At 43.9% G+C, this 22,882-nt stretch overlaps 1 protein-coding gene across 1 annotated transcript in view; it reads left to right on the top strand.

Moving 5' to 3' along the window:
* The first annotated feature begins 499 nt into the window (after nt 1-499).
* The window catches only part of LOC133366450 (protein TsetseEP-like), a 47,229-nt gene continuing 24,846 nt past the window's right edge, over nt 500-22,882 (top strand). The window contains exon 1 of the mRNA XM_061589545.1: nt 500-529. The gene's annotated coding sequence lies outside the window, so the exon portion shown is untranslated. The remainder of the gene's footprint in view (nt 530-22,882) is intronic.

Here is a 22,882-nt window from a genome sequence, read left to right as displayed (position 1 = left end):
TGCAAGAAAAGCACAGAACTGACACAGGATTCAGCTCCCCAAGAACCCCAGATTTCCTTTTCAAAAGCTTCTAGCCCTTATTATTTATTTATTTATTATTTGATTTATATCCCGCCCTTCCTCCCAGTAGGAACCCAGGGCGGCAAACAAAAGCACTAAAAACACTTTAACCATTATAAAAACAGACTTTAAAATACTTTAAAACAAGACATCTTTAAAAACATTTTTTTTAAAGCTTTCAAGCTTTTTTTTAAAAAAAGGTTAAAAACATAGTTTTTAAAAAAAGTTTAAAAAACATATTAAAAAGCAATTCCAACACAGAAGCAGACTGGGATATATGAGTGCAAAGCTAGACCTATGAGTGCAAAGCTAGGCTTGAAACTGTTGCCGATGCCTTGTGTTGTCATCTTAAGGTTAGAGGAGCTTGTTGGGTTGAGAACACTCTGTGCATGCAAGACATATAACAGCAAAACCCGGAATGGAATATCAAGGAGCAGGGTTGGTGCCAAGGAAAACATAAGCCGGATAGGTAAATATTTGGCCATGAGGTGATGGGGGAAACCTTCTCTCCTCCTTTGGCTTGGAGCCCATGGGGGCTTTTCCAATTGCACACCAACTCGGTGGAGTGACTGTCAGAGTACGATGCCCAGATTAAGCAACTGGAGTGGATCCATCCCTCTGCCCAAGGGAAGAGGCCCTGGCAGAGGTCATATGAATGTAATGCTCTTGCCTGCACACAGATTAACCAAATGTTTCAGGCAGTGAGACTTTGCAAAAATCACATATGCCATCTGCCTGAATCATTTGCAAAAACAGAGCACTGCTTGCAAATAAAATAATCAAATAACCAGATTTTTAAATACTAAAAATGGCAGTATGAATCTGCAATCAACAGTCGGGAAATGGCTAGACAATAAAGTATGTTTTTCAATAATTGTCTAGAACATGGTTTGACGTGAAAGATGCTTATATGCCTCAGAATGCATTTCTTAGGGTTAGGCTCACAGCAAGTAAATGAGCTAAGAAGCGGGGTGTACAAACCAGGATGTACTCTTTGTGTACAAAGTGGAAGGCTGCAGAAATTCAGGACAGGAATAGGTTGTTAGTTATCACTGTGCTAGGTACATGGAAAACCTGGGGACCATTCACACACTGAACCTTTAGGCCAATGCCTAAGCTGTTTTAAGGATACCCCTAATGTTTGAACGTGACACATTGTTTGCAAACACAGATATCATATATGTATACTTGTCAGGGAACTAGAATCAACTGCCCCTCCATGTTGAGTGTGCACGTACTGCTGGATAAGCCAGGTTTGCTCTGCGTGAAATGGCCTTGAGAAATCCATATAAGAGATTTTTGAACATCAGAAGGTAGATGCCTCAACCTTTACAACTACCAGTTATTAATTCATTTCCATTTAGTAGTGATTCTACTACTCTCTGTCTCTTTCCATACAACAGTAAAAGTAAAATGAAATACAATTAAGCAACAACTGGATATAATGGACATAATACATCCATAGCTGGGGCTTCCTTGCAGAGCCACCTGCTAAAATGCAAAATATATTTAGCATACTTAACAGATTCTTAAAACCCACAGGATTTTTAAAAAAAGGATATTTTGCTTCACAAGTAAAATATACAATTCAAAATTGCTAAAAAACCATAAACTATCTTATATGTGGACACACACACACATCATAATTTAAACAAAAAAGCATATCACAGACACGAGGTAAAATGTTACTTATGTTGTTCTGCAAATCTCCATGTGCGTTGATAACACCATGAAATAATAATGATGCAAATGGCAAGTAATTGATGTTATTTTGATTTGTCAGCCAATTTGCTATCTATTCCAGAAATCAGCTCCCAACTCAAATTCTTCACCTTTTCCTGTCTTTGATGGACAGCTGGTAGGACAAATGTTACTACCAGTTTCCACACTTTACAAGGACAGGTGGCTAAAAGAAATTTTATATTCTGAGTTAAAAGATAATGAGTCTTTTTCTATCATCAGGGGCTCTAACCACTGACTGCAGTCTTAACAGCTAGTAAAAGGAACAATAAAATGAGCAATGGAGAAAGAAAACCCTTCATGTCCCCAAAATTACATGGCCAAATCAGACTAAGGCCTGGTCTTCACTATGGTATAAACCTGTGTCTGGGGAGTACACCTTCAAACTGCAGGTTATGTGACTGAAAATGCCTCCATGTAAATAAATGAATAAATCCTAAATGAACATATCAGAGATGGTGAGCCTAGAACCTTTCTCCCTGAACTGCTTGCTTTCTATGTGGAGGAGTTGCTTTTTGTTTTGTTTTGTTTTGTTTGGTACAGCAAAGCATTCAGTCATGTCAGCTTTTGCTGCAGTATGAAGAACTACAGCCAAACACAGGCTTATCACCTCAGGCAGGTCCAAAATGAGGTATGTGTGTGTTATAAAAGATTTTAGGGCACCCTTCAGGGAAAAAAATCAAGGTAACCTACAAGAAGGATGATACTATGTAAAATCACATATACTACTACTACATTTATATCCCACTCTTCCTCCAAGGAGCTCAAGGTGGTGTACGTGGTTCTCCCTCTCCATTTGATCCTCACAACAGCCCTGTGAGATAGGTTAGGCTGAGAGGCAGTGACTGGTCCAAGGTCATCCAGCGAGCTTCATGGCTGACTGGGGATTTGAACCCTGGTCTTCTAGGTCCTAGTCTGACACTCCAGCATAAAACATCAGGACAGCAGAGGAACACACAATGACTCAGTTTGCACAAGCCGCTGCTTAGAGTGAACAAGCAAACATGGGGTGGGGGGGTTCCCAAAGAGGATATTGCAGCTGCTATGCTCCTCCTCTGGTCCTGCTGCTGCCACACTGTGAGCTAAGCCATGGTTTGGGTTAGTGTTACATCCAAACCTCATGGTTTATCTTGCTCCAGACAAGCCACAAGCTGTAGCCAAGGTATGTTCTATGACTTACTGCTTGTGGTTGAGCTGCAGTAAGATAAGTTACGAGTTCTGGTTCAGTGCTAAGCCAAATCATGGGTTTGCTCACAGCAGAGCAGCAGCAGCAGCAACAGCAGGACCAGAGAAGGAGCAAAGTGGCCATCATCTTCTCTCCACGAGCCCACATGTTTGCTCATTCACACTAAGCCATAGTTCAGCTTAGCATTATATGCAGACTGGGCCATCTCTATAACTGGCAGCAGGTCTCCAATTGGTCTTTCCCATCACCATTATCTGAAATCCCCTTTTAGCTGGAGATGGCAAGCAATGAACCCAAGATCTTAGAGGTGCTTAAAGCATGTGCTCTACTGCTGTGAATAATGCCCCTCTCTGCTCTGTGAAGGAAGGTGTGTGCTTCTTCCATAGCAAAAAGTGCAGGCTCCCCTAATGTTGCTGAGCCACGCACATGCTTTGCTAGTCAAGTGCTCCTGTATAGAGGTAGAAAAGCCACCATGTATGGCTGCTCTCTGGCTCTAGAACCCCCATATTCTTTAGGTTTCCCGAAACCAAAGCCTGAATCTCTTTTGGACGTAATACAAGACTTCCCTATTTCAGCAAGAAGCTGAGGATAGGCTTTAATTTGGCAATAATTTCAAAAATGTATGTTGTCAACTAAGTTATCTTTAAAAATGTGTTACTTTATATTACATGGTTTTAAGTAGCAATGTTCTTCTTTAAACAACAATAACAACTTAGCACAGAGTTCTTCATCTTAGCAGCTCTTACAGCAATCCTGTCAGGCAGGTCCGATCTTAATAATAGGGTGGGTTTTAAATCTAACAAGTATGGAGTTGGGTGTAGACATAAGTAAGATGTATTTAGTTCCCAGTGAAATCAGTGGGACATAAATTACGACTGTCCTTACTAACATGTCCCACTGCTTTTAATGGCACCTAAGTGCAATTAGGGTTGCACTAAGTACTACTCAGAGCAGATCCATTAAAATTAAGGGACTTATGCTAGCCGTGTCTATTAATTTCAACAGATCTACTTTGAATATGATTGACACTGGTCCAACCCATTGTTTTTACCCATGCGAAGCTGTCAGCTTCAGTGTGAGGCTAGTTATGTGTGAGTTCTTGTATATGTACTGTAACTGTGCATTCAGTTGTGTGTTGAAATGCAAAGAGCAGTATTATGTTTCATGCAACTTTGTGAAATTGAGTTGGGTTTGTGGATTTAAGTAATTTTGTGTATGCTTTCCTTCATGAGGTTTGGTTCGCTGCACATCTGTTTTCATTGGTAGAAATCTGGGAGTGGGTAACCATGGAACTGGAATTTATGAATCTATATATTCTTCTGTGTGTGGGGATGTGTGTGGTTCTTTGCTTCGCTGCCTATGTGTGTGTGTGGTTGTGGTTTTTCCTCCTCGGGCAGAACTTTCATATGGCATGCACGTATGATGGCATAAAAAGATTGGCTTGTGGATCTCTGTATATGTGTGCGGTACTTTGCTTCGGTCTTTGCATGTGTATAATTATGAGTACTTGCAGGTACATGTATTTTGTTCAGTATGGAAGTGCCCTGTATGCACACATGCGCATGGTGTCGAAACTGCCCAACTGCGTATGCCGTGGTAGATGTTAACAGTGAAACTGCATCATTTTGTATGTTTTTTATATGCATTTCCTGGTGTGTAGTTGTGAATTTTCTATGACCTGGGATATATGCAGTTATTCCTTTCATTCTCTCTGTGTGTGATAATTGTGAATGTATTTATGGATACATATAGTTTGTGTATTTTCCCATATGGAAGAAGTGTATGTGCATGAGTACCATAACTCTCTGTAAGTGCATTGCTACTATTACTATCACGACCACCACCGCCACATTTGTATCTCACCTTCCCTCCAAGGAGTTCAAGGTGGTGTACATGGTACTCTCCCTTTCCATTTTTTCTGCACAACAGCCCTGTGAAGTAGGTTAGCCTGAGAGACACTGACTGCTCCAAGGCCACTTAGCAAGCTTCATGGCTGAATAGGAATTTGAATCCTGGTCTCCTAGGTCCTAGTCCAACACTCTAACCACTACACCACACTGGATCTCTTTACAAGCATGCACATGACTGTGTGTATATGTGTGTAGCTTGCTGGCTTTCACATCCCCGCCCCCTCACAAACCACTCTCTTGAGGAAACACTCCGTGCCTGTTTCCTGTTAGATGCTTGGGTAGTCCTTAATTTCACTTTGTATGCACATTTACATACCCAACTAGCTAGCAGATGTGAAGTTCCTTTTGCGTCGGTGTGGGGTTTGTAATGTTGAGTGTATGATATTGGATCCATTTCCCCATATACGCCATCAGGTACAGCCCTTGGCTTATGTACTTGTGATTGTTATCTTCCTTGGTTTGGAAGAGACTTCCAGAGCCGAGGCATGTGTGTGTGTGTGTATCTGGAATGGTAAAGGGAGCTTGAAGGGCGCTGGTAAAAGAGGAGGGGGAACCCCGGAGCTGGGCTATCAGGGGAGGGGGTGAAGCCACCACGGAACTTGACTTCCTGACGTCCTCTGCGGTTGAGTTGCCAAAAAGGTCACTGTGGTCAGCGTCTGTCGGCTTTATTGTTTGCATTTTCATCAGACGCTGCCACGGCAAAAGGCTATGATGAGTCTCTGTCCCGGCGTCATTTGCCCCCACCCCGGCTCTGACCCCCACCTAGGGGGAAATGGACTCACTATGAAAATATCAAACCCTAGGAAAAGAAACAGCCCCTGAGCAAGAGACAGAGAAGGGGAAAAAAGACCACAAGGCTTTAAACAGGAGATGGGGTGGGGGAATATTAATCATGCAACAACACCCCCTACCTCCCAGGCTCTTTCTCCTGGCTCTAAAAATCTGCTGAAGGCTCTTCTACCAGATCAAGGGAACAACTTCTGAAATCTACTCTTTCATTTATGGCTCTTACCTCTGGAAACACGTATCATACTGTGGGAATTTAGAAGTCGGGCTATTTCCCAGGTGTAAGACATATCAAAATGCACATTCTAATACTTGCTTGAAAGTCAGTCCACGATTTAAATCTTCAGCTGTTGAAAACATTATTTCCCACTTTTTCACAAAGGAGACTTGCAAGAAATAATTACAAAGCAATGCATGATAAAAAACTAAATCAGAATTAATAGCCAATTAGCAATGGCCAATAATAATAATAATAACCACAAATTAAAAGTTTAGACCAAATGTTCAGAGCAGGGTCGGCTGACCCTTTTGCATTCACCCTTGCCCAACCTTCCAGGGACTGCATGCCAGCGGTGGGTATAGCCAAAAATGGGTGAGTTGTCCACACTTGCACATGTACTGTATACACACAGGCAGACAGTAAAGGGGGGAGGGGGTTAGTGACCCCTCTTTGCTCATCAAATTATTGGTCTGATGACTGTAGGGCTGCAGTTCAGTGTGGCAGAGCATCTGCCCTGCATGTAGAAGGTACTTGGTTCAATCCCTGGCATGTGCAGGTAGGGAAATGCTGGAGAGCCACTGATAGCCAACACTGAGATAGATGGAGTAGTTGTCACAAACCAAGGGACCCAGGGTGGGCTTTTTTAGAAGCAGTTGGATCACTGCTTCTTTTGGGGCGGCTAGGACCATTCCCTCCCACAAGGATGCACTGACCACACCCTGGATCCACTTGGTCATACTGCCTTGGCAAGATTTAACAATCCAAGAGAGGAAAAGAAACATATTGCTGGCCACATTGCCACAAGCACCCCCACCATCTGCATCCTTATCAGCACACTGGGCTTTGCTGCACTGAGTCTAACTTTAACTAATTAATTAATTAATTAACAGTATTTATAAATATATTTGTATATCACTATTTCATTAAAAACATCAAAGCAGCATACAACAAGCTAAAACCACCACCACCATACAATAAAAACATTAAAAATACATAAAAGCAAAGGTCAACTATTGCAAAAAAAAAAAAAACTTAATTGCCTAGATAAGCCTGGTAGAACAGAAAGATTTTCAGCAGGCGTTTAAAAGTTAAAAGAGAAGACGCCTGCTGAATCTCTGTTGGCAGAGCATTCCAGAGAACTGGGCCAATGATGCTGAAGGCTCGATTTCGTGTCATTGTTAAATGAGCCTTGCCAATTTGGGGGATGACTAAGGCCTGCAGATGATCTCAGTGATCGAGCTGGGATATAAGGGTTCAAGCAGTCCCTAAGTTACCCTGGACCTAAGTTGTTCAGGGCTTTGTAAATTAATGCAAGGACCTTGAACCTGGCTCAGTAGTGGATGGGCATCCAGTGCAGTGGTTTTAAGAGTGGTATCACATGTTGTCGGCCATGTGCTCCCATCAGTAGTCTGGCTGCCACATTTTGCACCAGCTGGAGCTTCCGAGCCAGGGCCAAGGGCAGCCCCACATAGAGCACATTGCAGTAATCCAGCCTCGAGGTTACCAGTGTATGGACTACAGAAGTCAGGTTATCCCTGTCCAGGAATGGCCATAGCTGACAAACCAGACAAAGCTAGTAAAAGGCACTCCTAGCCACAGAGGATACTTGGGCCTTTAGTGACAAAGATGAATCCAGGGGCATCCCTAGGCTACGGACCTGGTCCTTCAGAGGGAGCGTGACCCCAACTTGCCTATCTCCCGGACATGGGAACCACCTATCCAAAGAGCCTCCATTGTCCCAGGATTCAAGCACTGTTTGCTGGCTCTCATCCAGTCCACTGCAGCATTCAGACACCAAGAGCATTCACAGCCTCTCCTGATTCAGATGTTATAGAGAAAAGAGAGCGGCATGTCTTCAACATACTGCTGACACCTTGCTTCAAAACTCCTAATGACCATTCCCAACAGCTTCATACAGATGTTAAATAACACTGGGGAGAGAATAGTACCCTGCAGAATCCCATAGCACAAGTGTCAGCGGGCCAAAGAACACTCATTCAGTGTTACTCTCTGGAAGCGACCCTGAAGATAAAAGCAGAACCACTGTAATACAGTGCCTCCAATACCCATCCCAGAGTTGGTCCTGGAGGACACCATGGTCAATAGTATCAAATGCTACTGAGAGATCAAGCAGAAATAACAGAGTTACACTCCCCTTCTCTCACACGATAGAGGCCATCCATTAGGGCAACCAAAGCTGATTCATTCTGAACTAGGTCTGAATCCAGATTGTGATGGAACTAGATAATCAGTCTTATCCAGAAACACCTGCAGTTGCTCTACAACCACCTTCTCTACCACCTTTGCCAAGAAAGGGGTGTTGGCAACTGGTCTATACTTGTTATGCTCCATTGGGTCCAGTGTGGGCTTTTTAAGAAATGGATGCACCACTGCCTCTTTAAGAGCAGTAGGCATCACACCATCATGCAAAGATGCATTTACTACACTTGTGACCCATTCAGTCATTCCAGCTAGCTTTACCAAGCTAGGATGGACAAGTATCTAATGAGCAGGTGGTTGGGCGCATCACTGCAAGGACAAACCTCTTGTCCACATCATCAGGCTGCATTAACTGGAACTGATCCCACAACACTGGGTTTAATGTTGCATTGGACACCTCAGCTGGAACTGCCACAACAGCAGCATCTAAATGCAGAGCCGAGTGACTTCGTCCTCAAAGCGTTTAACCAGCCTGGTTACAGCTGGACACCATGGCTACAGCTGGACACCATGTGCTCCAGAGGTCCGGCCCCCTGGTCAGGAGTGACCTTCTGGATGTCACGGAATAAATCAGTTTGGTGGCTCCTCAAGGGTGCAATGGAAGCAGCAAAGTAAGATCTCTTTGCTGCCCTCACAGCCATGTGGTTGGCCTAATTATGCGCCTGAACACGTGCTCGGTAAGCTGTGGAGCGAGATCTACACCACTGACACTCTAGTCCTCATCCGGTCTGTTTCACTGACAGCAGGTCCTCAGTATACCAAAGAGCAAAGCAGGCTCCATGGCACTGGAAAGGGCCCTCAGGAGCGATCGTGTCAATGGCCTTACGAGTCTCCCCATTCCATAGTGAGACTAGGGCCTCACTGAATCACCTGCTCTATCCTCTGGAAAATCCCCCACAGCGGTCAGGAATCAGTCTCTGGCGGCTGACCATCCTAACTGGTCCCCTACCCCTGCAGGGAGAATTGTCACTGCAAGACCAAACCTTACCATGAAGTGGTCTGACCATGAGAGTGGGGTGATATCCATCCCACCAATTTCCAGACCATCGCCTTCCCCACGTGGAGCAAAGACTAGATCGAGGATATACCCTGCTCTGTGTGTTGGACTGATGATCATTTGAGACAGGCCCATAGTTGCCATGGAGGCCATGAACTCCCAAGCTGGACCTGAGGTGGCCTCAGCACAGATGTTGAAGTCACCCCAAACCACTGTTCTTGGTTCCTCCAACACCACACCTGAGGCAACCTCAGCCAGTTCTGTCAGGGAGGCTGTTGAGCAGCAGGGTGGGCGGTACACCAACAGCATCTCTAATCTGTCTGTTTGGTGTAACACCAGATGCAGGCCCTCCAGTCCCACTCCAAGAGAGAGGGGTTTCCTGGTGATAGGGAATGATCTCCTATGGACTACAACAACACCTCGCCCCCGTCCCTCCAGTCTGGGCTGATGCTGTACTGAGAACCCAGGTGGGCAGATCTGAGTCAGCTCTGGGCCACCCAGCTCCCCCACCCAGGTCTTGGTGATACACGCCAGGTCAGCTCATTCATCCATGATCAAATCATGGATCAGCATGGTTTTATTACCAACCAACCTGGTGTTCAACAGTAGAACCACCAGGCAGCCCCAAGCACAACACAGTGCAGTAGTCTAAACTCAATGCCACTTGGTATGTACATTTAAAGGCTCTCACATGTTACAAAATCCCTACATTGAAATCACTCCTCCAGGTAGGAAGTATGCTGGGTGTGGGGCAAGAATTCAAAGCAGCATCCCTGCTCAAATCATTGCAAGAGGAATCAAAGGCAGGCACAAGCAGGCCCCAGCTCAAGCAACCCAGCTGTAGCCCATCAAAGCAGTGCCTATGCAGACCAACGAAGATACTGGCTGCTTCCAGGCTGTTGCTATTTTCATGTATGATGTAATCATATATTGGGAAATTCAGGTTGAGCAACTAAAATGGACTTGGTGGTCTTGCACAGCGAACCTGCCTCCAAAGAAACCCTGGATTTTTGTGGTTAAAAAAATGTGGGAAAATGCAATGGAAAGTGTGAGGCAATGGTGACATTTGGATGATGCCATACAACCTCCACACAAACAAGTGATTTCTTAATTGTAATTCGTAAGCTGTGCTATTTAAATGTGGATTAAAAAGAAAAGGAAACAATGGTCAGTAAACAGTGATGTTGAATATCCTCCATGCATATTTGTGCAAACAAATCAGAATGAATGTTCAATAAACAGGTCTTCTGGAAGACCTCAACGGCTCCATCACTTTGCACAGGTTGCTTTGAAGGGCTGTTCATGAGATAATTGCTGTTGGGGGTGGGGGATGTCAGCCCCCTGCAGGAGACCCTCCTGCTCCAGTGATTTCCTGAGTGGGAATGGGCTTTTACTCATCTGCACCAATCTTCCAAGCCCTTCCCACGCATGTGTACATCTCCAGATTTCCTTTTTATTGTACATTCATTATGATTTGAGCTCATGGCACCATTGGGGCGGCCGTACGTGATTCAACTTTATGTGCCTGCAAAAGTTTTGGGATGGTCATACTGCTTCATTTCCAATCAGTGCATATCCTGTAACTTCCTTTTTTTTTTTTCAATAATTTTTATTCAGATTTTCATAAAACATACAAGACGAAATCATAAAACATTCAAAGACAAAAAACAAAATCAAAAATAGTGACTTCCGGGAAGGGTGACTTAGCCTGTGCCTGCTTTTGAGACGGGCTCCTGCCTCAAAAGAAGCTTATTCAGATATACCAGTCAGATTTTTTTTTTTTTGACTGATTAAACTTCTCCCGGGTAGGGAGAAACGAAGAGATTAACCTCAAAGCCTATTTTTGTTGGGACGACCAGATCTCATTAATTTATGGGACGAGGTCCAGCCGACGAAGGTGGGACGGATTTTCAACAACAAGCTCTATCTGATAAAGCGAACGTTCATCTTATCTTTTAAGAGAGAACGCACTAACAGGCAAGCACCCTTCTTTCTATATTTTTCTTTTACTTGACTTAAATTGTTGCTGTTTAAAAGAGATTTGCCAGATTGATCGGTTTTTGACATCTCACTGGGGAGCCATAACTTCTCTCTGCTACTCACTAATTAATAGCTTATCTCTGTTTTTGTTGCAAAAAGCTGTCCTGGATTTGCATTCTAAAGATATACACAGAAGAGGGATTTCTATTCCAGATTTTTATTTTGAAGAATATTATATTGTCTGAGACTACTCTCTTTTTGGTCTATTTTATTTTGACGAATCTGTTTCCTGACGACCGCCATTAATTGTTTCGATCCTGGGAACTGCATTTTGTTTACTTAAGCATGGAGAGATAAGGCTGTCTGCTCTGTTTATACTGTGATGTCACCAAGTTTGGAGTATTAACCCAATTGTTGCTGAAATAAGAAGTGGTTTTCCTATATTTTTCTTTTAAAATGGCAATTAAGAAAGTGGCTGAGAATCTGGAAATAACTATGTTTCAGAAAATAATGGATGAGATTGAGATAACGAAACAAAACCTGCGACAGGGTTGTAAGGAGCTGAAAATTGAATTGAGTAAAATGAAGCAGGAGATTAAAGATATAGGGGTCCCTGTGAGAGAGGTGACCCTGGAGATTGGAACAAACGTGGAACAGGAAAAAGATTTGGAGTCTATGGACTTTAGAAACAAAATCTATTGTTTGGAGACACAGGAGATTAAAGACATAGGGGTCCTTGTGAGAGAGGAGACCCTGGAGACTGGAACAGGGGTCCCTGTGAGAGAGGAGACCCTGGAGACTGGAACAGGGGTCCCTGTGAGAGAGGAGATCCCGGAGATTGGAACAATCGTGGAACAGGAACAAGATTTGGAGTCTATGGACTTTAGAAATAAAATCTATTGTTTGGAACTCAATGTTATCTCTGAAGAAATTAATGAAGATTCTAGAGATAAAGTTATCAATGGCATGGATAATCTTCTGGACTGGAATGATGTGATGGAGCCCAATATAGAGAAAATCTATGGAATTAACTGCAGCCATGTGACAATGGAAAAACTTTCAAGAGATGACCCAGTGTATTTTGAAAAAAAGAACAGAGATATGATTTTACAGCAGTATTTCAGCAACCTATTCAGAATGGATGGCAAGAAAATATTTGGGATAGAGGTAATTCCCATCAGACTCCTACTATATGACTATGGCTTTGACAGCAAGATTATTATGGAATACTGATAATGGAAGATTGGATACTGAAATTACTGGACTTAACAAGACTACTGAAGATGGAAGATGGAAAATGGAACTAATAGGGATAATAGAACAATGGCTACTGAAATTACTGAACCTAACAGATTCTGATGTGATGGATTAATTGAAATGTTTATTTTGACTATGGTTATGACAATAAGATTATCATAATTAGTAATGAGATGGATTAATCGATATGCTTATCTGGAAAAAAAAATTGATAGATATATTTCTTAAAGAATTGAAACCTCTCTTTGACTTTTTGTGGAAAGAATAAAGTAATGTTTATGAGATTTGATGATTAAGTAAGATAACTACTGGAGGAAAGTGATTTTATAATATGACTTAAGAGACAGGATTGTTATATATTATAGACTTATAACTGATTTGATCTTTGACAAATGGGAAGTCAATATTTTACTCTTTATTTTTTATTTTTGTTTTTTTTTTCTTTTTTTCTTTTTGTTTAACCATATCCTGTAACTTCCACTGAAACCCTGCAACTTTCCATACCACTTAGGGTCCCTCCAGACTGGTGTTTTATTGCAGGTGTCTGCAACATGTTCTGAGACAGAGTAATAGCGCATTAGCGGTGGATTTATTCTGCTTTTTTAGTTGTTCTGTGACACTTCTCTAATGATACCAGATTATTGCCGTCCACAGAGGCTATAGTGCAACAAAAACAAGAAGACAAAACTCCAAAATGTTTGTGATTTAAAATGTCATCATGAATGTGCAATAAAAGAATGTTTGGAGGGGCTCAAATGTTCTGGATTTTTCACCTGACTTTTGTTGCACTATAGCCCCTCTGGACAACAATAACGTGGCAGCATTGGGGAAGCATCTCAGAACTACTAGAACAGAAAAAATCCACCACTAATGTACTGTTGTTGTGTTAAGAACATGTTGCAGAATACTTCCGTAATAACACACCAAGGGTCCCTCCAGACTGATGTTTTATTGCAGGTGTATTCTGGAATACATTCTTGACACGATAATAGGACATTAGTGGGGGATTTATTCTGCTTTAGTTTGTTATGCGATGCTTCCCCAAGTTACATTATTATTGTCTGGAGAGGCTATTATTCTCCTTATTTTCATTTCTTTTACTGAGAAGTGTGTTCTTAAGTACCAATCACCATTTTTGCCATAAACACCTCTCTTAAGAATACCAAGAACACTTGGACAGTGGTATTATTATGCAGATAGGGGGAAATTACACACACATGCACACACAAAGCAAAATTGTGGAAGCAGAGATTAATTTTACTGAGACACAAATGTAACCCATGAATGCCATAGGGAAACCATGACATTTCTCTAGAGATAATCTTACCATAAATGGAACATGTGAACAAAAAAAGCACATCTATATATAAAACTACATCTCTGGGTCTCTGCATCCATGCTATGAACAGAAATGCAAGTGGCAGACTGAAGTAAGGGAACAGGATTTGTGTATGCAGATTAGGCAAAACAAATTCCTGTAAAGGTGAGCGTATGTGTTTGATTGCATTCATAGAACACCAAAGTCTGAGAGGAAGTATAATGCCTAAAAAGGTGCAACACTTATAAACTCATCATGCAAACATTCTCTGAGGCAGAAATAGCATTTTTCATGCTATAAGATACCACATTTTGTACACAAGAAAAAAGCAATATACCCGCAAAAGAAATGCTACTTTGAGGAAAGACATCTGGATCCTGTGCAACAAATGAGTAAGAGCTGCAGTTATTGCCGGACACAAATAATTCTGTGGGACAGTGCATAAATGTGCATGCTGACATGTAACAATGTATACTTCTACTTCTCTCTAAACTTATGAAAGATGTATGGATGTGCTTGGGTACATTTGTGTATATTTATAGCACATTTCCTGCACGACATTTGTGTCCATGTGTAAGTGTGAGCATTTGTGAGTAGGTAGTTATGTTCAAATGTTGAAGTGAGCATGTATTTTGAGCAGAGTGTGTGTAAGTGTAAGCACATTTTCCTGGATGTCCTTTCCCCATTCCAGCAGCCCCTGACTCTGCACATGTTGCTATGAATCCCATCTCTCTCACTGTCCCGATGACACAAGCGCCTGGATTACAGTGTGTGTTGCTGACGGCAGAGTTTGGTCCTATCTAAACATCCCCCTTGATGCTTCGTGCCACGTCAGAGCAACTGGGGGGGGGGGAGAAAGCTGGCATGTCCAACCGCAGAGTTATGACTCTCCTGGGGACTGGACAGGAGAGCTGTAACCACAAGGACCAGTAGTTCACAGACACAGCTGCCTAACCTTAGGCAATCTGATAGCTAGGTAACTATCTAGACAGACAGTTCAACTTCGGGTAGGCAAATGTGAGTAGATGGATGTGTGGAAAGGTTTTGTAAAGGGTGAGTGTGTGGAGGATCCTTTTCAACATTTATTAACCGTTGTGCATGGAGTGTATCCTCAAAATGCATGGAGTGTATCCTCAAAATGCAATTGAGCAGCATTTTAAGACCACCCACACACAGTACATTAAGTAAAGTTCTGAGAATCACACATATCAGACCATTACAATACAAAAACAGATATAAAAATAGACACTCCAATTTGAAATTTCAATTGTGGTGATTCCAGAACAAAAGTTTCCTAAATGTATCAAAATGATATTTTATTTATCATTAGTATTTATTATATATTTAATCACACACTTCCTACAAGGAGCTCATGGCAGCTTAAATTGTCACCAGACCACCATCTGTTTATGCTCACAACACTCCTGTGAGGTGGGTTAGGCTGAAAGATAGGGGACAGGCCCAGAGTCACACAGTAAATGGGAACTTGAACATAAGCCTCCGCATTCCTATCCCACTATACATTTCAAACACAGTACCATCAAAAGTGCATTTATAATAAATTTGATCAGTCTCCTTTATATATACTTGAAACTGTAATGGGAAAGGCACAGGAGAACTTTTTCAATGGACTGTGAGCGATGTAAAGTGAAATGTTAAAACTCTTGTCATGTTTATGGGTTTTTTTACAACCTATGTTGCACAACCTTTTTACGTGGCCTATTCAAATGTATGATGGGGTAGACGATGATATATTTTATCTTATATGGCTTTTGATGTACTGACACTCACTTGTGGGATCTAAATGATAAAGTGGGAAGGGAACAGGAGGGTTGGAGGAATGTATTCTCAGCTCTGTATTATCCCCCCTCCAAATGCCTATATTCAGTGTGTATGTGTGTGGGGTCATGTTACTTCATAATCAGAAGGACACAAGAAGAGCCCTGCGGGATCAGGCCAGTGGACCATCTAGTCCAGCATCCCATTCTCACAGTGGCCACCCAGGTGCTTATGGGAAGCCCACAAGCAGGGCATGAGTGCAACAGCACTGTCCCCACTTGTAATGCCCATGAACTGGCATTTAAGAAGCATACTGCCTCAAACACTGGAAGGAGAACATAGCCATCGTGGCCAGTAGTCGTTGATAGCCATATCCTCTGTGCATTTCTCTAATCCTCTTTCTTTTAAAGCCATCCAAGTCAGCAGCTGATCCCACATAAGGATGTAACTATGTTGCTGTTTTCTCCCCAGGATGTAACTATGTTTGGGGATATTGGTGAGAGGAAAATGGATGGTGTGGTGTTGGGGCTGAGGAGGAGGCAGCTACTGTATTCAGTTACAGCCATGTGCTGGAAGACAGGAGTTACGACAGTGGTCGGGAGCCTTTTTCAGCCCAGGGGCCACAATCCCTTCTGGGCAACCTTCTGAGGGCCACATGCCAGTGGTGGGCGGGGCTAAGGGCAAAAAGTGGGTTGAGCAATGAATGCAAATTTTACCTTTCTATAGTAGGCTATTTCTACTCACGCACCCCTCTCTATCCTCCATCCAGACAAGCAAGAGGCATTATCAGGGTTCAGAGACACATTCCAGCCAGGCAAAAGCACTCAGGGTGAGAAGCAGAGCCAACGCGTGGTGTGGCCTGGAAAGAGCGCCACGGCCAAATAGAGAGGCCTGGAGGGCTGCATGTGGCCCCCTGGCCCCACCTGGAGTGACGATGTCAAGCCAGAAAACCAGCCAAACCATACAACCAGAAAGCAAAACCATGAATCAGCACAAGCCAGGGGTCACGAAAGTTCCTATTTGCCCATGCAAAATCACAGCCTAAATAGAAACACTTTGCAGCTGTTCCTGCTGAGGAAAGCCAATGGCCTGACTAGGTCAGCTGCATCTGTATCTGGAGCGCTTTACTGCCCAGGGAGATTCTCTTCAACTTGTAACTCTGATGGTTCACCACATGGGGTAGATGTGGGCAGAATTATGGTGCAGAACCAGTCCTACCATTAGGCAGAGACATGTGGTTGCTTCAGGCAGCTGATCCTGAGGGTCATGAAAGGATAGCAAATTATTATTATTGTACTCCCAGAGAGAGGCGCTTGTAGAAGTTTCTGCCTCAGGTGTCAAAATAACTTGGTCAGCTTTGGGTACTAAGCACCTTGATTTCGGGAGTAGGGCAGCCTTGGCCCTCTGTAACTCCCAACAGTGTGGTAGGAACAGGTTTCAACAGAGGCATCTCCCACTGGAAGTGTCATGGGACTGGGAACGAGAATGTCTTGAAGTTGCTTTAAGGAATTTATTTATTTATTTTATTTTGTTGCATTTATATACCGCCCATAGCAAGTAGCTCTCAGGGCGGTAAACAGAATAGGATAAAATACATACATCATAATAATAAAATCACAAAACATATAAGACACAATGAAAACAAAATACAATTAAACAAAATATAAGATGATAAAAGGATTAGTATTACAAGATTAAAAAGATAAAAATATTAAAATGATTAAAATGCCTGGGAGCATAAGAAGGTCTTTACCTGGCGCCGGAAAGATAATAATGTAGGCGCCAGGCGTACCTCTTCGGGGAGGCTATTCCACAACTCGGGGGCCACCACAGAAAAGGCCCTAGATCTAGTAACCACCCTCCGGACTTCACGATGAGTTGGTACCCGGAGGAGGGCCTTAGATGCTGAACGAAGTGAGCGGGTAGGTTCATAGCGGGAGAGGCGTTCCACCAGGTATTGCGGTCCCACACCATGTAAGGCTTTATAGGTCATAACCAGCACCTTGAATCTCGCCCGGAAGCAAATAGGTAGCCAGTGCAGGCGAGCCAGAACAGGAGTTATGTGCGAAGACCGACTGGTCCTCGTCAATAGTCTAGCTGCCGCATTCTGCACTAGCTGAAGCTTCCGAACTGTCTTCAAGGGCAGCCCTATGTAGAGCGCATTACAGTAATCCAATCTCTAAGTTACCAGAGCATGAGCATGAATGGGGTGGGGAGGGCAACTAAGATGTCCTGTCCCCTGAAACTTATGTAATCTACATGTGGCTTATAAAAGCTAGACAGAGGGGACTGATGGTGCATCCAGAGAACAGTTAATGCCTCTATGTGGGAGGGGATGGTGCCAGTTCCTTAAAGGAGGCAATGGTGTGGCCCCTCCTGAAGAGGTCTGTGACAACTACCACTTACATGCCAATATTCCTGTTTGGGGCAAGATATTGGAGAGAGTGGTGGCTGTTCAAGTTCAAGCGTGCTTGGGAGGACACCGATTATCTAGACCCATTTCAGTCTGGCCTTAGCACTGAAACAGCTTTGGTTGCCCTGATTGACCTTCATCAGGAGAGGCACAGGGGGAGTGTGAGCCTGCTGTTCTCCTTGATCTGTCAGTGACTTTTGATATGATCAACTGTGTTGTCCTCTTGGAGTGGTTCTGTGGGCATGGGCTTACTGAGATCCTGCTCCTACCTGCAGGGCCTTTTCCAGACAGTAGCACTGGGGAACTTCTGCTTTACCATCACACCATTGTGCCATGGGGTTCCACAAGGTGTATTTTTGTCCTCCACGCTCTTTAATATCTCTGTGAAGCCCAGTGGAGGCTGTACAGTTACAGGCAGTGCTCTCAGCCCGCCACCAACTGCCTGCCACCTTACTTACAACCAATCCAGGGGATGGCACTGCCTATCAGTTTTCTCATCCTCAGTCTCCATGTTAACCCTTGTAGAACTCAGCAGGGAGGAAGTGGGGACAAAACTAGAATTAGTCGGCTCTGCCATTGGCTCTGGCTCCACCTACTGTTGGGTTCCCTGCCTTCTGCCCCACCAGTCCCAGAGGGTACCAGCCGCTACTGATGAAGTTGCTGGATGAGATCATCTGGGGATTCTTTTGAACGGGTACACTGGGTTTCCTGAAGTAGCTTCCTATGGCTGTTATGGGGGTAATTTTTACAGTTTGATATATTTATTTGTGTTTTGAACAATGTTATAATTTGCTTGGAGACCTTCAGGTAACAAGCAACAATCAAATAAAAATCATCATCATTATCAACTTCAGAATTCCACTACCTCATTCTGCCTAATGCTAATCCTAATCCTTAGAACTGATTGCTTTTGGCTGTATGCAGGGGCAGCCGAGTGCCAGGGACGAGGATGTGGATAGCAGAGGAAATCGGGTGGAAAGCCACTGATGCAAAAGCAGGAATGTGTAGTATGTCAACATCTCCGGGAATCTGGGCAGTACGTGCCCTCTGGGAAGGGCACACACTGGGAAGCGACTGCAGGTGCCCTCTTGTAAGTGCTGTCTGGGAAGCAGGATGAGTCAACAGAATTGTTCATTGATACACTTCAAGGATGACCTCCACGTGTACTCTCTTGGTAGCCAAATACTGTTGCCACCTAGGAACAGAGGAAGCTGCCTTATACGGGGTCAGGTGACCTCTCTATCTAGCCCAGTACTGTCTCCTCTGGCTGCCAGGTGCTCTTCCGGGTCTGAGGCAAAGAAGCTCTTCCCCATCTCCCACCACCTGGAGATGCTGGGGATTGAACCTGGGACCTTCTGTATGCAAAGCAGCTCCCCTTCCACCTCAATTCTGCTGATCAATCCTGGCCTACAGCACCCTTCTCTATCTCAGCCTGTATCTGGACCTCCCTGGATCTCCGCCAGTGTATCCAATCTCCAGTTTGCACCTATCCATCTGTACATCCTGCCACGAAGTCTGAGCTTTCCCCAGTTCTACCAACACCCTTTGATCCTCATGTAGAAATATACAGTGCACATCAGGCCAAAGCTTGTGAATCCTGTTCATCTCTCTTCCCTGCATTGCCACCCCTCTTGTCTTGAGTATGGTCCAAGTACAAACAACAGAGAAACACTGTTCCTGGCCAGGGAGAATTCCTGGGTCATGGAAAATTGCTGAATCAGCAGCCAGGATTAAAGAAATGTGCAGCAGGCACACAACTCCCTCTTTCTGTCTCTTTTCATATCCGTGCCAGGAGGCCTGCATGATCCTCACAAATACCCTCGCACAAAAGTGCCAAGTGTCCCTTCCCTTCAGCAACAGAGACTTTGGTTTTGTCCAACCTTTTCTGTGATGCAGGCACAGGGGCGGGGGGGGGGATTGCAGCATGGTTTGGCTATGGACTGAGTTGAGGATTTAGATTGGTTCATAGGGGAGGCTGCAGAGACAGAGAAGAGGGGTAGGGGAGTGAGAGCATCTTGTACTCTGTGCAGGGAGTAGTACGCACGTATACATTTACAGCTACACAGACCAATACACTTAAGCCCAAGTACACAAACCTTCAATCACATGTAGACACTAATACACACCAGCCAGTGCATTCATATGGGTGTACATAACTCCATACATTTTTCCTCTGAAGTTCTGTGTTTCAGAGCAAGCAAATTCTGGATTGTGCCTTGTGTTCGTTAACACATATGGTGGGAGTTGAACTGGGTATTCCATTGTGTCTAGGGGCCAGGGCCTGAGATATGTGACAAGTCATCATTAAAGTAGTGTGACAGGTCGAGCTGTCCACAGCATAGTTCTGAGTGAGTGTGTGTGCACACATCTGTGTGTGCAGCAGGGGTAAAGAAGAAAAGCTATTTGTACATTGGGTTGTCTGGCCCAGTTCAGACATCATACTAAAGCATTAAACCATAGTTTAGCATGACAGTAACAAGCCACAGCAAATCATAGGCTTGTGTGCTTCCCTCCTCCTACTCCAGAACAGCTGTAAGGAGGAGTGTGGAAGCTTTTGGCTCTGGTTTTGATTAATCACAGCTTCTTGTGCTGACCAAACCCAACAAACTGTGGTTAATCTTAACTACAGTTTGTTGCACACACGCCAACATCAAACCATGAACTTATTTAAACAAACTATCATTATCATTAGCCACAGTTTTGTAGAGTTCAAACAACATAGGAAACTGTGGTTAACTGAATCAGAAGCAAAAGCTCCATAACTCCTCAGATCCACACTGGAAGAGAGGACACAGGAGAGGGGAGTGCAAGGCTCACCATGGCTCATTATCATCACATTAAACTATTGTTTAGCCACATGACATCCAAATACAGCCACTGTGAAGCAAATCAACCATCTCCTGTTTTCACTACATGGCACGGAGTGGACCAATTATGGCTTGCTTTGGCAGCTTCATGTTGTCTGAAACAGTATTTTCAAAATGTCTTAAGTTTAATGTAAGGGAGAAAAACAAAATGCAACGGTCTAGAATTGTAACTGTCATCTTTGCTGGAAGATTGAAAAATGTGTGGTGTGTGTTACAGATATTTAAGTCTATTCAGGGTGCAGAAATATTTAATTACATAAACTAAGGGTGGGGAACCTTTTTCAGCATTAGAATCAAGTTCACCCATGGCAACCTTCCAGAGGTCACATTCTAATGTGAGCAGCAATTGATGTCTCTCCCACTTTTCTGCAGTAGGCTACATTCCAGCCACACAACAGGCAGAGGTTTACACACATCTGTCTGCCTCTGTACAGGCAAGAGAGGCATGATCACAGTTCAAGCACATGATCCAGCCAGGCAAACGCACTCAGGGAGGGTGCAGAGCAGAACTGGCCAGGGAATGGGGTATGTGGCCTGGAGAGAATCCTCAGAGGGTTGCTACTGCAGTTTGCATTCTCAACAATCACCCACATCACAAAGTGAGCCACTTCAAACAACCAGCTTGCCATGTGCAGCTGCCGCGTCACAATTCTGCTTCAAGAGGTTCTCCGCATGATTGTTTGAACACCAGAATTGAGCCTACTCTCCGAAATGAGTGTTACCGATGCTCAGGTTGGCCCGGAAGCCTAATTTCTTAATATCAGGGGTGTGTGTGTGTGAGTGAGTGAGTGAGTGAGTGAGTGAGTGAGAGAGAGAGAGAGAGAGAGAGAGAGTGCACGTACGTGTGTATATTACCGTAGTTACCCAGTAGATAGGAAAAGCACACTCTGTACATGCTGTGATGCTCTTTCTTATCAATTCACAACATATTTCCAGGATTGAGCACAGTACTGGAAACAGAAGCTGGCACAGTGTCCTGGATCTGGCACAACTCCAATATCTTCTTAGACACAAACTCTGTTTCCATGTCTTACTGTGACAAAGCTTGCAACCAAACCTTAAGGGAATGTAACTGAAAGAACTTCATATTGTTTCCCTATTTACGCCAGCCTTCAGTTCCTTCCCCACATCTTTTCTTTCTCCTGTGCTGAATGTTAGATTGTAAGCTCCTCCATGTTCTTTGTAAAGCACCACAGTACTTCATAGGTTGATATTAATATTTATTATTATTACTAATGATGCTACTGCATCCTCTAGTGTTGTGTACTAGAGCCCAGGGAAGCCACAGCACGGAAGCACGACTGTGTGCATGACCTTTGAGCCAGCCTCAGAGGATGTGACTTCATTCCTTTTGCTTTATAGTATCTTTCAGGGAATCCCCCGGCACTGAAGCAAAAAAATGACATCCCCTTCTGCCATGATCCAAGTCCCCATTGCCAGCCTGGTTTGGCTCCTGTGCGACAGGGAATCCCGTGCAAAAGGAAGGCTGGCTTCTTGTCCGGACTGGCGTCTAGACATTCCAGGGGAATCCGGGATGCGTTGCCAGGGGTGGGGTCACTTTTTGGGCACGGCGGTTAGACTCTTGAGGTTGCTGCGCTCATGGGGCAGATGAGTCGTTCCAGCGAGTCCATGTCATTTTTGTGCTGAGATGGAAAACTTCTTAGCTAGCAGGTGACGGAGCCGAAAGACAAGGGCCATGGTGGGAGGCTCCCATTTTTCTCTCTATGTGTGTGTGTATGTGTGGCGACTCTCCCCATTCTTCCAGTGAGATGAGGTATTCAGCAGCAGATGCTGCCAGATGGCTGGTAAGAGACCCTTCCACATTTTGACAGATGAAAACAAGCACTGCACTGCACAGAGCCAACAGGAAGGCAAAAAAGTCCCACCCTCCCCGCAACAAACGACTGGGGGGGGACTTTTCTTAGGGGGGGCAGAGATACAGAGACGTGCCAATGCACCCCCAAATAACCAAACCGCTGAACTCCAAAAACCAGCCTGCATTCTGCAGTGCTGAAAGCAAGTTTACCACAAATATTCAGTCAGTTTAGGATTTCAAACAGAAGGCTTTGATGGAATTAATTTCTGTCTCAAAGGAGGGAAGGGAAGGGTAATATCTGTACCCACAAGGCCGGCCTCTGAAACAGGCCCA

Source organism: Rhineura floridana, chromosome 11 (genome assembly GCF_030035675.1).
Source record: "Rhineura floridana isolate rRhiFlo1 chromosome 11, rRhiFlo1.hap2, whole genome shotgun sequence".
NCBI classification, from domain to species: domain Eukaryota; kingdom Metazoa; phylum Chordata; class Lepidosauria; order Squamata; family Rhineuridae; genus Rhineura; species Rhineura floridana.
Note: the sequence above shows the minus strand (reverse complement) of the source record. Positions and strands in the feature narration are given on the sequence as shown.